Genomic DNA, 12,573 nt, shown 5'->3' with positions numbered 1-12,573 from the left:
TTTTAAACAATACCTAGTAATTGGAGAACCAGCTGCAGCTCCCTCTCAGTTTGCTTATTCTGCTATTTTAAGTGCTCTTCTAGTCTATGCCTGTCCTCAATGTTTAGAGTACATATTCTCAGTGCTTTAATTTTATCTTTTTGGGGCGCGTGGTATTATTTTTAGGTAGGCATTTTTGTCCACTGATACTACTTTTAATACTGAATTTTGTTCATGCTTTTTTAAATTATGAACGTTATTAAATAGTGGATTTTAAAATTTGCTTTGCTAATAGTGCTGTAATCAAAGCAGTCTGTTAACTCTAGCGAATTTCAGAGGAAACAGTTTGCATGTGGTGCATATCGTTGCAAAGGATGCATATCAGTTTTGGTTTTTACCTCACAGCAGTCAGCATAGTTGACTTTTTTTTTCCTTTCCCTGTGTGGCAGCAAATTTCTTTGCTCTTTTCCCAATTAAAGATCATGTTTCCATGTCTTCACTGGATCATTGCCTTGTTAAAGGGTAAAAGGTTCCACTTCATATCTTTCATCTTACTAATTGCTTTTCAGCCTGGCCTTAAACTTCTCCTGACATCTTCATCTGCTTTCTCTTTACTGGAGCAGCTGTTCTGAGGACATAATATTCTTTTGCTTGTGATGAAGTTTTCATTTTTGCCTCTGCATTGTCCTCATTGCTGAAAGGTAGCTTCATCTCTGCTTGTTAAGCTTTTTGTAAGGCAATACCTTGCTGTGATTGTCCAGGTATGTTAATACAATAATCCAGTGGAAGCTTTTGCTGTTCAACAGTATATTGCATTCCCTGTGCTGAGTAGAGTATAAGCAAACAGAGTTGAAAAGCTGCCTGTAACATAGGTAGTATTCTGTACAAAGGCATGTATTTTTGGCTTGTCTGGCGTTTTTTAATCTATTATAATACAAAACCCCTGCCTGTTCCTGTTCGACAATAATGTCAGTCTGGTCTTTTCATGCCTCATTCTCTCACACAGGTGCATTATTTGCTGTCCTTCAGGTTGTCCCTTATGTGGGAGTCTCCTTGATGTTATCCAAAAAGACACTACCTTTTCTGAAAATCCCGCTATAAAAATTGCTTTGGTGAGATTGAAATGAATTGTTAATGATGTCTGTGTTGTGCTCCATTTGGAAAGGATGATGCTATCTCCATATACATTGAAAAATATGGAAGAAGAATAATAGAAAGCAGATCTCTTACCTTAAATATCAACAAATAGTATAAAAATATTTAATGTTGTGTCACATTGTCTTTTATATTGTCACTTATTTATGTAACCCTAATCTGCAAGTTGGAGATTTTTAATTTACTGAGGAGGATATCTTTAGTGTTGCTTGTACAGTACAATGGAGCTGACTAATACTGAGTGAAACCTTTGTATGATACAGCAAAGCTAATGTTTAGTAATTATTTTTTGTGAAAGTCCAAAAAGAGTCCTCACGTTTTAGTGGCTTTCATTCTGAACAAAAATGTCCAACCACTTTCTTCTCTTTTTGCATTCTCCTTTCCCTCCAAAACCTGCCCCCAACTTCTCCTCCCCACCCTTGAACTTGGATACTCTGGTCTGCTTATATGAAGAGTTGTTGTATGTTTAGTAGATAACTTACTTTTTCTAGATTTCTGCTTCTGAAGACTTTTGCTATTGTATTCTGAAAACAGGTACATTGACATCCTAGTTGGAGAGAATAGTACAGCCTTTTACTGTCTGAGGTTTTTGGTGCCTGAATAGTGTTTGTTGTTTGGTTTGGTTTGTTTTTTCTTTTTCTTTTTTTTTTTTCCCCTGTGACTGATTCTTGCTATACTGTGTATATGAGGAGGTATTAATTTCCCAACTCTCATCAGTTTCATCAGCTCATTCTTCTTTTTTCACCTGTTGTATTACTTCTCATTTGCCAGTAATACTATGGAGTTTCTGGCATGCTCTTTTACCTCTTGATATTGTAATTTGTTTTGCTCGTCTAGTATGTATTTGTGTCCATTTGATGATTGTTTTGTATTTACGCAATGTCTTGTCTGTCTGTATCTAGCCATGAGGTATTGTCATAGATTTTGTAAATTTCTGTTCATTGTCTTCTCGCAAGTATAACACAAATATAGGTCTACAAATGTTCTTAGCACATGGTGAGTACGTTGACACATTAATCCTGTTTGAAACCTCACTTTCACAGGAATGTGGCTTATTTTTAATTGGTTTTCTATTATTACCTATCATAGTTTGGTTTTACACTCTAAAGTACTAATTGTAATTTTGATAATCCTAACAAGTTTTTATATATTTATATATTATTTAATTATTATTTTTAGGGGATGGCTTTGCTTTCAGTCTCCCCTTTTCTGCCAGTACTATTCTTCAGATAACTATGTAATGAGATAGATTGACAAGATGATCTAGCTAAAGCTGATCATTTTTAGTCAGATTAGTTTTCAGCTAAATCAACTTCTTGATTTGGCTCATCATGTGGATATAGAAACAGTTGTGCAAGCAAAAGGAAAGGACTCAGTAGTTTTCCTGCTGTCCAGAGTCACTTTAATATGACATAAGCATGAGTGAACTTCATTGTTGCCCAGAGTACTCAGTTTTAATTAGGTAACATTCTGCAATTAGACTGAGCAAGTTCTAATTTAATAAGAATGCAGTGTTAAATTAGACTGTAATTTGTTGTAATCTCAATTAACCTTGATTCTGGTTGAGGAACTGGGCTTCCTTAGACCAGGTTGTCAGGGTTGTTTATGAACTTGCCATGGAAATCAAATAGATTTAGGTACCTAAAGAGAGAGAGGCATCTGAGAGTCTAGGATCTATGTATTAGAGCTTCAGCCTGAGTGCCTGGCGGTTTCTGGAAGGTCACTGGAGTCACTGAAGAGTTATATTCTGACTGTATTTTGGATGTTGCTGGCCCAACAGAAGAACAAGGAGAGCGAAATAGCTATGTGCATCTCAGCCATGTTGGTGTCAAAATTGATGGCGTATCGTAAAACCATCAGCAGATTGAGACAAGCTGCCAGACTTTGCACCAAAGCTACTGAACAGTTTGCATTCCACTTCAGGGCATCGTGACCTCTACCACGGCAGCGGCAAGAAGCAGCTCAGGGACAGTAATTTTTATTCCTGCTATGAACTTTTGCCTGTTCTTTTAGTTTCCATGTTTGCTGATGTTTGATTGATGTTATTACTTACTTTTATTTGTCTTACTGTAGCATACAGCCAATAGCAAAATATGTATTCTTTGCCTGATGTGAATCTGGTTTGGATACAAGGATGCTTACTGGCATGCACACTGTAGCATGGTTTGTTTTCTGAGGACTTTTCTGATAGATTTCCCTAGGGCTTTTACATTGTTGTGTGTACTGTATTATTTTGTATTCAGCTACTTTTTGTTTACTTGTGCCTGCTTACTGTTAAAGCTTCCAGGCCTTGACATTTCTGTCATACTCAAAATAACAGGGTAATAATGAGTTATCAAGGTGGAAGATTGAATTATTCACCCTTTTGGGAACATACTGTACTTTGGTTTTGGAGTGATCCTATCTCTCAGTTTAGCAAACAACGCAACCCCCCTCCAAAACATTTAGCACAGTTTTTGAAGACACAATAGATACTTTATCTAGATTGGAAGGAATTCAATGCCTATAAACTTAGCATGTCTTAAAAAAAAAAAAAAAAGTTGTACTTTATTGTAGCCGTCTTTGATTAGGTAGAGTGTTCTCAAATTCTAAACATCTTTTTATAGACTATATGTTAATTGTGAGTGTCAAAACCACTACTATTTAAAAGATTTTTAAAAATTTGTTGTTTTCCTTTTAGTTTTTAGTCTTCATCATGTTAGTTTTGGAGATTTTCTTTTCTCTGTAGGTGCAGGCAACTTACCTTTGAATTTAAATGAAAGCTTTCATTTAAATGTAACTTTAGGAGCTGATTTTCTAATACAAACATTGTGTCAAATTTTTTTTGTTAGATAATCGCGAGAACTGACTACTCTATTTAGATTATACAGCTTCTGAATTTATGATCCTGATGCGTACATATACTGAAAGATCCAGATGTCATGCTAAGCACGTTGGAAAATAATTCTTCCAACTATACTGGCAAGCTGTAAATACTAACATAAAAAGTATTTCTTCAGTCTTTTTTTTTTTTCCTGGGCATAATTTAATAGTGTCATCTGTTTTGTAAATTACAACTTAAATTTTATAAAAGTTTTATTCCTGATTTACTTAGTTGGATGGATAAATGAGTTGCTTGACCTTGACTCTGTTATGGAAATAAATTAATGTATATGAAAATGATTCTTTCACCTTAAAGTGAAAGGTGTGCCTGTAGTCTTCTGAAATGATGGTAAGTCACATACTTTTATTAAAATTTAGATTTGTGCAAATACTTCTGTTGATCATATTTGCTGAGTTGAAACTACAGCTGAGGAACCAGCTGTAAATATACAGAGCAGAGTTAATATAATGCTCTGAGAAACCTCAAAAAAAAAACAAAAAAGAAGAAGAGAGAGAAAAATCTTCATTTCCATTTTCTTTCTCAGGCCACAGTCAGTGCGGGAAGATGGCAGTGCCAGTCCTCTTCATGTTCTAGCGTTCATGGTCCGTTTGCCCTCATGCCTGCACAGCACATTGGGGAATTTATCTGAGGCAAACCATGAAAATAACGGTTAGTTTTAAAACAGATCAACTGTGTGATCTTTGTGCATCTGAAAAAAACCCTGTGCCCGCACAAGAGAAGCGTGCAGCAGCGTGGGAACAGGGCTCGGGAGTGGGTCAAATGGCTTTGAGGCTTAGCACTACGTTTGGCTGGCTTATGGTATTCATGAAGGTAAGGTTTCCTGGTGTATAGTTTCACAGCCAAATTAAGCTGAATGAAGCTCTTCCTATATCAGAAAGAGTAGCTCTTCTCTCCTTTCCTTACCTGACTGCGTGTTTCTGATACGTTTGTGCGCCAGCACTAGTGCTATTGCAGCCATGCAGTCTCGGTCAGGTTAGGGAACTGATACTAATTCTAACAAATTTTTCAGGTACTTGCTTCCAACAAAATGTGCAACTGCATGGCTGCTCGTGCTACTGTAAGCGGGAGTGTGAGCAGAGAAGATGTCACAGCTGGTAGATCAGTCTCCCATCAATAGCAGAACATACTTAGTTCAGGTTATGCTAATCTTGAATCTAGACTTTGAATCTGTGAAGTCAAATACTGGTTGAAATGATGAGAGAGTATGAAGTATCAGCTACAGTGTATTTAATGAGCCCTTTGACATTAAATGTACTTTTGGAAGTCTACATGTGAGCTGCGATGAGTGAGATCAGTGGTAGCTCTTCCTTACGCATGGTCAAATTCACCTCTGGAGATGTCAATTATATTTATGTTTCAGAGCATCTTTGTGCATGATCTAGTAAGGAGAAACTGGATAGTTGTGTGGATGCCTTTTTTAACAGTAGACTCAAGTTGAAGGAACTGTGGGTTTTCTTAACTTCTAAAAACTGTTCTGTTGCCCTGGAAAAACCTTATCATGCTCTCCTAGAAAAGATCTACACAGGAATATCCAGCTAAATATTTGCAATGTTTCTTCCTTTCTACATGACAAATCCCATACAGGAATAGCATGTTGCCCAGCAGGAAACTGAGTTTGTTTTGTTTTTGTTTAGATGAGCACTGGCATTTAAGAAATAACTTTAACAGCTGCACAGTTCATTTTGAGATGGCACATAATTAATGTGTAAGTATAGTAATTCTCCTTTATATCACCTTCCTTAGAAAGAGCCAAGTGTTTATAACAACATTTTATACTTGTAAGGAGCTTTTATCCTCGCGCTTGCTCAATATTACTAGTTTATGTTTGTATCCTTTGCCTGATTTGGCAAGAGATAATAGTATTGCACTAGTTTATGTCAGGACCTGGAGATGCATCCGGTGGAAACTGCTTGAGGATGTAGACGGGAAAATGTAATGTTTTGTGTTAGAATATATCAAAGGTACAAACTCCTCAAAGAGTAGGTCAAGCTGCCCATTTATGGCAAGTCTGAGAACACTTTTACATGATGATGCCCTGGAATATAAAGACTGTCATATGCTAGTGACAGAAACAAGTATCTAGTGGATTTTCTTGCAAACTGCTGGTGTTCTGAGGACTACTTTGTTGTAGGCATAGGGAACCCTTCACATGTCATGGTGTGATGCTTCCATAGCTCTCCACTCTGACTCCACTTCATTTGTTGCTGACGGGGAGAAGCAGCAGCAGTTAGTACTGGCCTAGCTACTCTTCCCCTAAAAGCAGTAGTAGACATTTCAGTTTTGTGAGTATCAGGATAGTAGCATGCACCATTACCTGTCCCAAAAATCTGAGTACTCTGAGACTCTTCAGAATAATGATTCTTAGTGCTGATACACCACATATTTTTACATTCAGAGCTCTTTCAGATACTCCTCTGAATCTCCACAAAGCGAGGCAGATAACACTCCATTACGTATTAGTTCACATTACTGCACTTTGTAAACTTTGTGTGAAGGGAAGTAGTTTTACTGAGGTGAAATTCTGATTATAATTTAAGGACTTCAGGAACTAGGACTGCAGGCTTGGGCCTGTCTCTGTGCTTCAGCCGATATGCTATGACAGGAATAATTTGGAATGAGACAAGAAATAGCTTTATTGAGATACAATATTAATCCTCTTCTCTGGGGTGTGCTTTAGAACTATTTTATTTAGCTATTTTTAGAGTTAACTTTAGTAATATTAATGTTTTTGTCTTTGTTCCACCAGCCTGTAGTCTAAATGCCAACACTGTGGTAAAGTTACACTGGATCTTTGTCAAGCCTCAGAGCCCAAAGCTTTATGTTACAGGAAAGAAACTAGGATTATTTCATCACTTAAAGAGAAATTTTTACACTGGGAAAACAGAATGGGAATGTAGACAGTTCTTGATACTAAGCAATTCAAGGAGGTCTCCATTATTCATTGGGAAGTTTTCCTACTTTGGTAGGGATCTCTTATTTAATCTTTCAGGGGCAGCTTTTTGTGTAAGAAGAGTTCTCTAGGTCTTGAAGACAAACTGAAAAGGAAATTGGAAGTGATTTCTATAGTGACGATTTCTATTTACATAGTCTGGCAAAACCCATATTACAGCTAAAGAACCAACTGTTTAAATTATACACAATTATAGGACTCTGTGCCCGAAAAAGAAGGTTGCTTCAGTTTCCAAAACTGATGCCACAAGTGGCAAAGATACAGTTATACCCTCAGGGAAAGCTTTTTAAAGATAGGCTAGTGATGCAAAAGTAGCAAGGATCTTTTGATTTGAACATGATAGTGATGGGAATGCTACGTAACCGAGTTGTTCTCAAAACTCACACTTTGAGAATTAACATGTCACTGGCATTCTTACATCTTGATTCCCCCCTCCTCCCCCTGCCATGTATAATTATCTTTCTAGATCAGATTGTGTATGGCTCTTCCCAGTCTGAACAATAACGGTATGCTTTGCAGGCTTTGAAAATAAGGGTTCTCTAACTCTTACGCCTCAGTCTGTTAAAACTAGTTTTACATGGGTAGCGCATTCACTGCAGTTCTTGAAGTTGCTCCTCTCTCCATGAATAACCTTGCTGGTCTGATGGAGACACTTTTTGACAAGATGGAGTCTTTCCCATTGAATGTTAATTCCCTATAGCCTATCAGATGAACAGCCCTGTCTACAGAAGAAAAATGTCTTTCTGCTTTGAGTCATAATAAAACAGAATGAGAAAAGAGACAAAGAACCACTTGGAAACTTCTTCTAGATCTCTTAGATGACATCTGTCTGAGATATGCTTTATTGCCTCTGGCTGATACTTGTATACAAGCAGGAAAATGTACCAGATAGTTCATATCCATGTTATTATTTGAATGGACTCTTGATGATACAGGTGTTCTTATTTAAATTCTACCTTTTAGCTTCATTTGCATTCAAATAAATGTTTCTGCACGTTTCTTTTTGCAAAGCATTGCCCTACGAAGGGTTAATGTTAAGGAATAAAAATATCAGGCTCTGGATATATTCCTCGGCATCTCGGTAGCAGTTGTTTCAGGAGCAGTTTTCTTTATCCCATGTTGTTGCGTGGCTGTGGGTTCTGAGAATGTGTACAACTTTCATGTGCAGATTAGCTGAGTCATTCCTTGTCAGTCATATCAATTCCCAGCAGGACCGAGGGGAATTGCTACGCTTTCTTGAACTTGTTAACTATTATTGAAAATGTCTTGCCCATCTACCCCTTACATACTAATGGTTTTTAGATACCTACCCCTTTCCTAACAGACTCTACGGATAGACAGTACTTCTTAGTCATTGTATAATTCCAAAATTGCACACTCTTTGTTTACAGAAACATGCTACAGTGTGATTTTAGTCCCAGCATTTCATTCTAATTCCTACTTTCCTGTTCTTCCACTGTTCTTAAATTTACTATAGCATAAGAAAGTCCGATTTAGGCTGTGTGTAAGCAGGGATAGATGAACTGATATGAATGGAATAGCAGCATTTTAAGTGTGTATGAATCCAAGCTGAGTATAGTAACTAGGGGTCTTGTTTTATTGACTTTATCTACTTAGAGTAGCCGGAAAGGTATTTGTAGGTCTTCAGACATTTTTTAAACCTACATTTTCTGTAAGATTATATAAATAAAGGTGACCAGCATCACCAAATAATGTATAATGATGAAGAAAGACTGAAGGCTCGAAGAGCATAGTCTTATATTCTTTCTAATGGGGAAAAAAAAAGTCATTTATCCATTCTTCTTGTCCTTATCCATTTTTCAATAATCATCCAGTTTTAAGAGAATTCTTCTGGCTTTGCAGAGAGATCAATACAGACATTTTTTCCTAAGGCATTTTTCTCATAGGTTTTTAAAGTTAAATATTCTACTTGATTGTGAAAAAAAGCCATAGGATTTTTTTTTCTTTCCCCAGTGTATCTTAAATCAGTTATATAATTTGTTTTTATTTTTTTAAACAGCAATGAACTGTAACTTTGAATAAAATTGCAAAAGTTGCCACAGGGTTTTCTGTGGCAGTTCAGGAGCATGGGGAAGGGTGTAAGCACAAAGTTTTGGAGCCCCTGTTTTTTTGCTTATGAGAATAGCTTTGCGTACAAATTGTCAATTATGTCCCTGTTTTACTGCTTATGAGAATAGCTATGTGTACAAATTGTCAGTTATGCCCCTAGTAAAAAGCTTTGAGTCCACATTTCTTGAAGTAAAAACAGTGAATTAATTGGGGTAGGTATCAATGAGCTTTCGCTCCCGATGACTATTGTTGAACAACAAAGAACAACATTAAGCACTGGAACCATCAGTTTATGCTAAGATTAAATAGAAGTTGTTCAAAGCTGCCTGTATAACTGCAACACACTTCTCTTTACCAGTTGGAGAAAAGCAAGAAAGTTGGATTCGAGCTGGGTCAAAGCATTGATAACTCAATTGATATAAACAGAGCTGCACAGGAGGAGAAGCGCTGTCGCACTCAGTAATACCAATACATTTTGCTTGCAAGAGTTTATGTCTGCAAAATGGGATGATTTACTGTTTGCCTGTGCTGCATGAGAAGTGCAGCTGACCAGCTTGTGGTCTGACTTTCCAAAGTAGTATATACTCTCTTTTTTATTTCTTTTTCTTTTTTTCTTTTTTTTTCCCCCTAGTGAAGTTGCTTGGTAACTTCTGTTACCAAGAGTATATTGAGAGGGGACAGTAAAAAAATGCTTTAAAAATGCTAACTATGTTTTTGTTGTGAATATGAATTGATTGTATTGTCTCTAACAGAATAAACATATGTAAAAGAGAAATGTGAAGGGCATCTACTTTAATGTACGTATTTACATGGTAATATTACTTACATTGTTGTGCAGGCCTAGAGATAAAAATGCTGGCTTTAAAGGCAGAAACAGAAAAGATGCCATTTTCACTGCTGAAATTGTAACTGAGCTTTTTGAGGAGGAGGATTTATGTCCATATTAAATAGCAAAACATGAGTCACAGTCTCATTGCTGCTTGCACCAAAATTCTTCTGTTATAAACAGTTCATCTCCTTTATATAATTTCATTTAAAAGCTCAGGATTAGGATACCTATTTTTCTGCCATTTTGGGACCTACAAGTTATTCAGGGTATAGTCTTCAGGACAAGATTTGTTTTTGTTGTTGCTTTTTGCAAGTGCATCAAGTGCTAACCGCTAAATCAATGGAGAAAAGAATGACAACTACTTAAAATTAACCTGCTTCTTTAGTACAGGTTTAGTACATACAAGAGTGAGTATACCTGTTTCCTCTTATTCTTATCACTATGTAAGGCCAACTCTAAGTGCATTTTAAGGGTTGCTTGTAACTTTTTTTGAACCTTGCATGCCTGTTGTATGACACACGAAGAAAATACTTGCATCATGTGTTTGTAATAAATGATTAGGTGCATACTGGTATGGAAAAATCAACTCTTAAGGGCAAATAAATACACTTGCGCTTTGATGACTTAAACTGTCCCACCTGTTTGAAAGCAATATGTTGGAGAGTAGCTAGATAAATAAAATTAATATCCAGATCTTTGTATCTTACTTATTTATTGCCAATTCTGAAGGCTTTTCCAGTGCCTCATCTTACTTCCTGATTAAATGGAGAGGATATTTTTTTTTTTAAATGCACAATTGGAAAGTGGCAGCTTTTGAATCTATTGTGTATAATGCCTCACACCTGTAAGACCTGTGAATTGAAGAAGATTCTAAGTAGATTTTAGTACTTGTTAGGTCATTTGAGGTGTTCATTACTCACTTTACATGCTTTTTGGTGAAGAATGCAAGTACTAGGGTTTTTTTTTATTCTGTTGCTCCCCCTTTTTGAGTCCAACATACAGAAGACTGATTTTGCTTTTCCCCAAATGCTATTCCTTCCCTTGCAAGTGCATACATCTTATTTTCCTTTTCTTTGCCATCATCCCTATGACTGAGGGTTTGCCTTAAGCTCATCTTCAGGAGACTACACACTGAATACCAGTTGAGGTGGTTTGTGTGACACCTGTAAAGACTATGTTGGCCCTGTGATACTTGTACAGAACTTTGGAGTTCTGGATGCACTGAAATAACATTGATATTCCAAGCACTGTGTGCTGTTTTTAAGGTAAATTCTACCTGTAGATATCCATTTGCATGGATGCCATATCAGATACCTAATAAAAGTATTATTCATGAAAATAATACATTGTGTTAATATTCCACAATGAGTTTAGACTAAAAATTTACTGTCCCACACCTTTTAGTGAAATTCTGTTCATTTTCAGTAACAAACAAACCAAAGGGGGAGGGGAAGTGCTGTGCAAATGGTATTGTATCAATGGTTGCTTTTTACTGTAATTTTTCTTTTTCCATGTTACTTTTGCTTCCATAGAAGGATATTGATACTAACATAGTAAATAGATAAGCCAGATATTCTGGTGGTTAACATTGGTATGCTGTGAAGGATCTATGCAGTTGAGCATATTTGACATGCATTCAAAGGAAAGAGATATTCTTTTCTTCCAGAGATGATTCTGAACTAATTTTAGTAAATGTGGGTGGCATTACTGGTAAATGCTTTATTTATTCTTTCCATTGCAGAATGTCAAACTCTTTTTGGGATATTTGTACCATTAGAAATAAGTTAAAATATGAGTGTGTGAGGAAAAAATAGTCTTAACAAAATGCTGTTTAAGATCATTGTAGTGATTTTGAAAGTGGGGAATGTTAAGTGGTTTATAATTACCTAAACCTAGTTGGGTAGGCAGGAGGATTCTGATGGCGTGCTCATACTGATTGTAACAGGAAGTAAATACAGATGAATTATCTGTATATATAATACTCATTTTTATCTACTGTTTGAAATTATTCTGCCAGAGAGCTGGAACTTTGCAAGACTTGTGTCATCACTTCAATTTGTTTATTATGTTAATTGTATTATCTGGTTTGATTATCTGTCCACTCCAAGCTGTATGCCGTCAATGGAACAAATCTCGTATATTTCTGAGAGACATGACTGACTCTTTTTTCATTTTAATTAAGTAGCTGAATTTCATCCTACTTTCCAAAGTGAACACGAATCAAGTAAAGCACTTTTTTGTTTGACAGAACGTGAATCAGCATCAGCTTGGAATTGAAGTAATTTTTAGTTATTTGCGTGTTTACCTCACAAAGCTGCCTTGGATCTATGGTTGCTTCTGATGGATGAGAAAACAACATTAGAGTTAGCTGTTTGACATTGTATTGCTGATGCATGTAACTGCATCAGTCTGAAGTAGATATTCAGTACTACTTGAAAATATTTGAATAATGAACAGAAGGCTTTCCACTACTAAGGAAAGCAAGGCTTTCCACTTCTGAGCTGTCTAAAGCTAGCTTATATGAGGAGTAAGTTCACAGTTTTGCGTTCATTTTCTAATTATTTTTTTCTTTTGAGTCACCAGGCCATTTGGGTATGACAGCAATAGTTTGAGTGAAATTTAGTGTTTCTGAGAAATTTAGTGTTAACTGTTTGAAGTCATTCTGAGGTCACAGATTTCCTTGGTTGGGAAAAAAAGAACTGCTTC

General features: G+C 36.3%; 1 protein-coding gene across 2 annotated transcripts in view; it reads left to right on the top strand.

Moving 5' to 3' along the window:
* The window catches only part of PPP4R4 (protein phosphatase 4 regulatory subunit 4), an 86,037-nt gene that overhangs the window by 12,174 nt on the left and 61,290 nt on the right, over positions 1 to 12,573 (top strand). The window lies entirely within an intron of this gene.

The sequence above is a fragment of the Calonectris borealis genome, chromosome 5 (assembly GCF_964195595.1).
Source record: "Calonectris borealis chromosome 5, bCalBor7.hap1.2, whole genome shotgun sequence".
NCBI lineage: Eukaryota > Metazoa > Chordata > Aves > Procellariiformes > Procellariidae > Calonectris > Calonectris borealis.
This window is presented reverse-complemented; position numbering and strand designations above follow the sequence as displayed.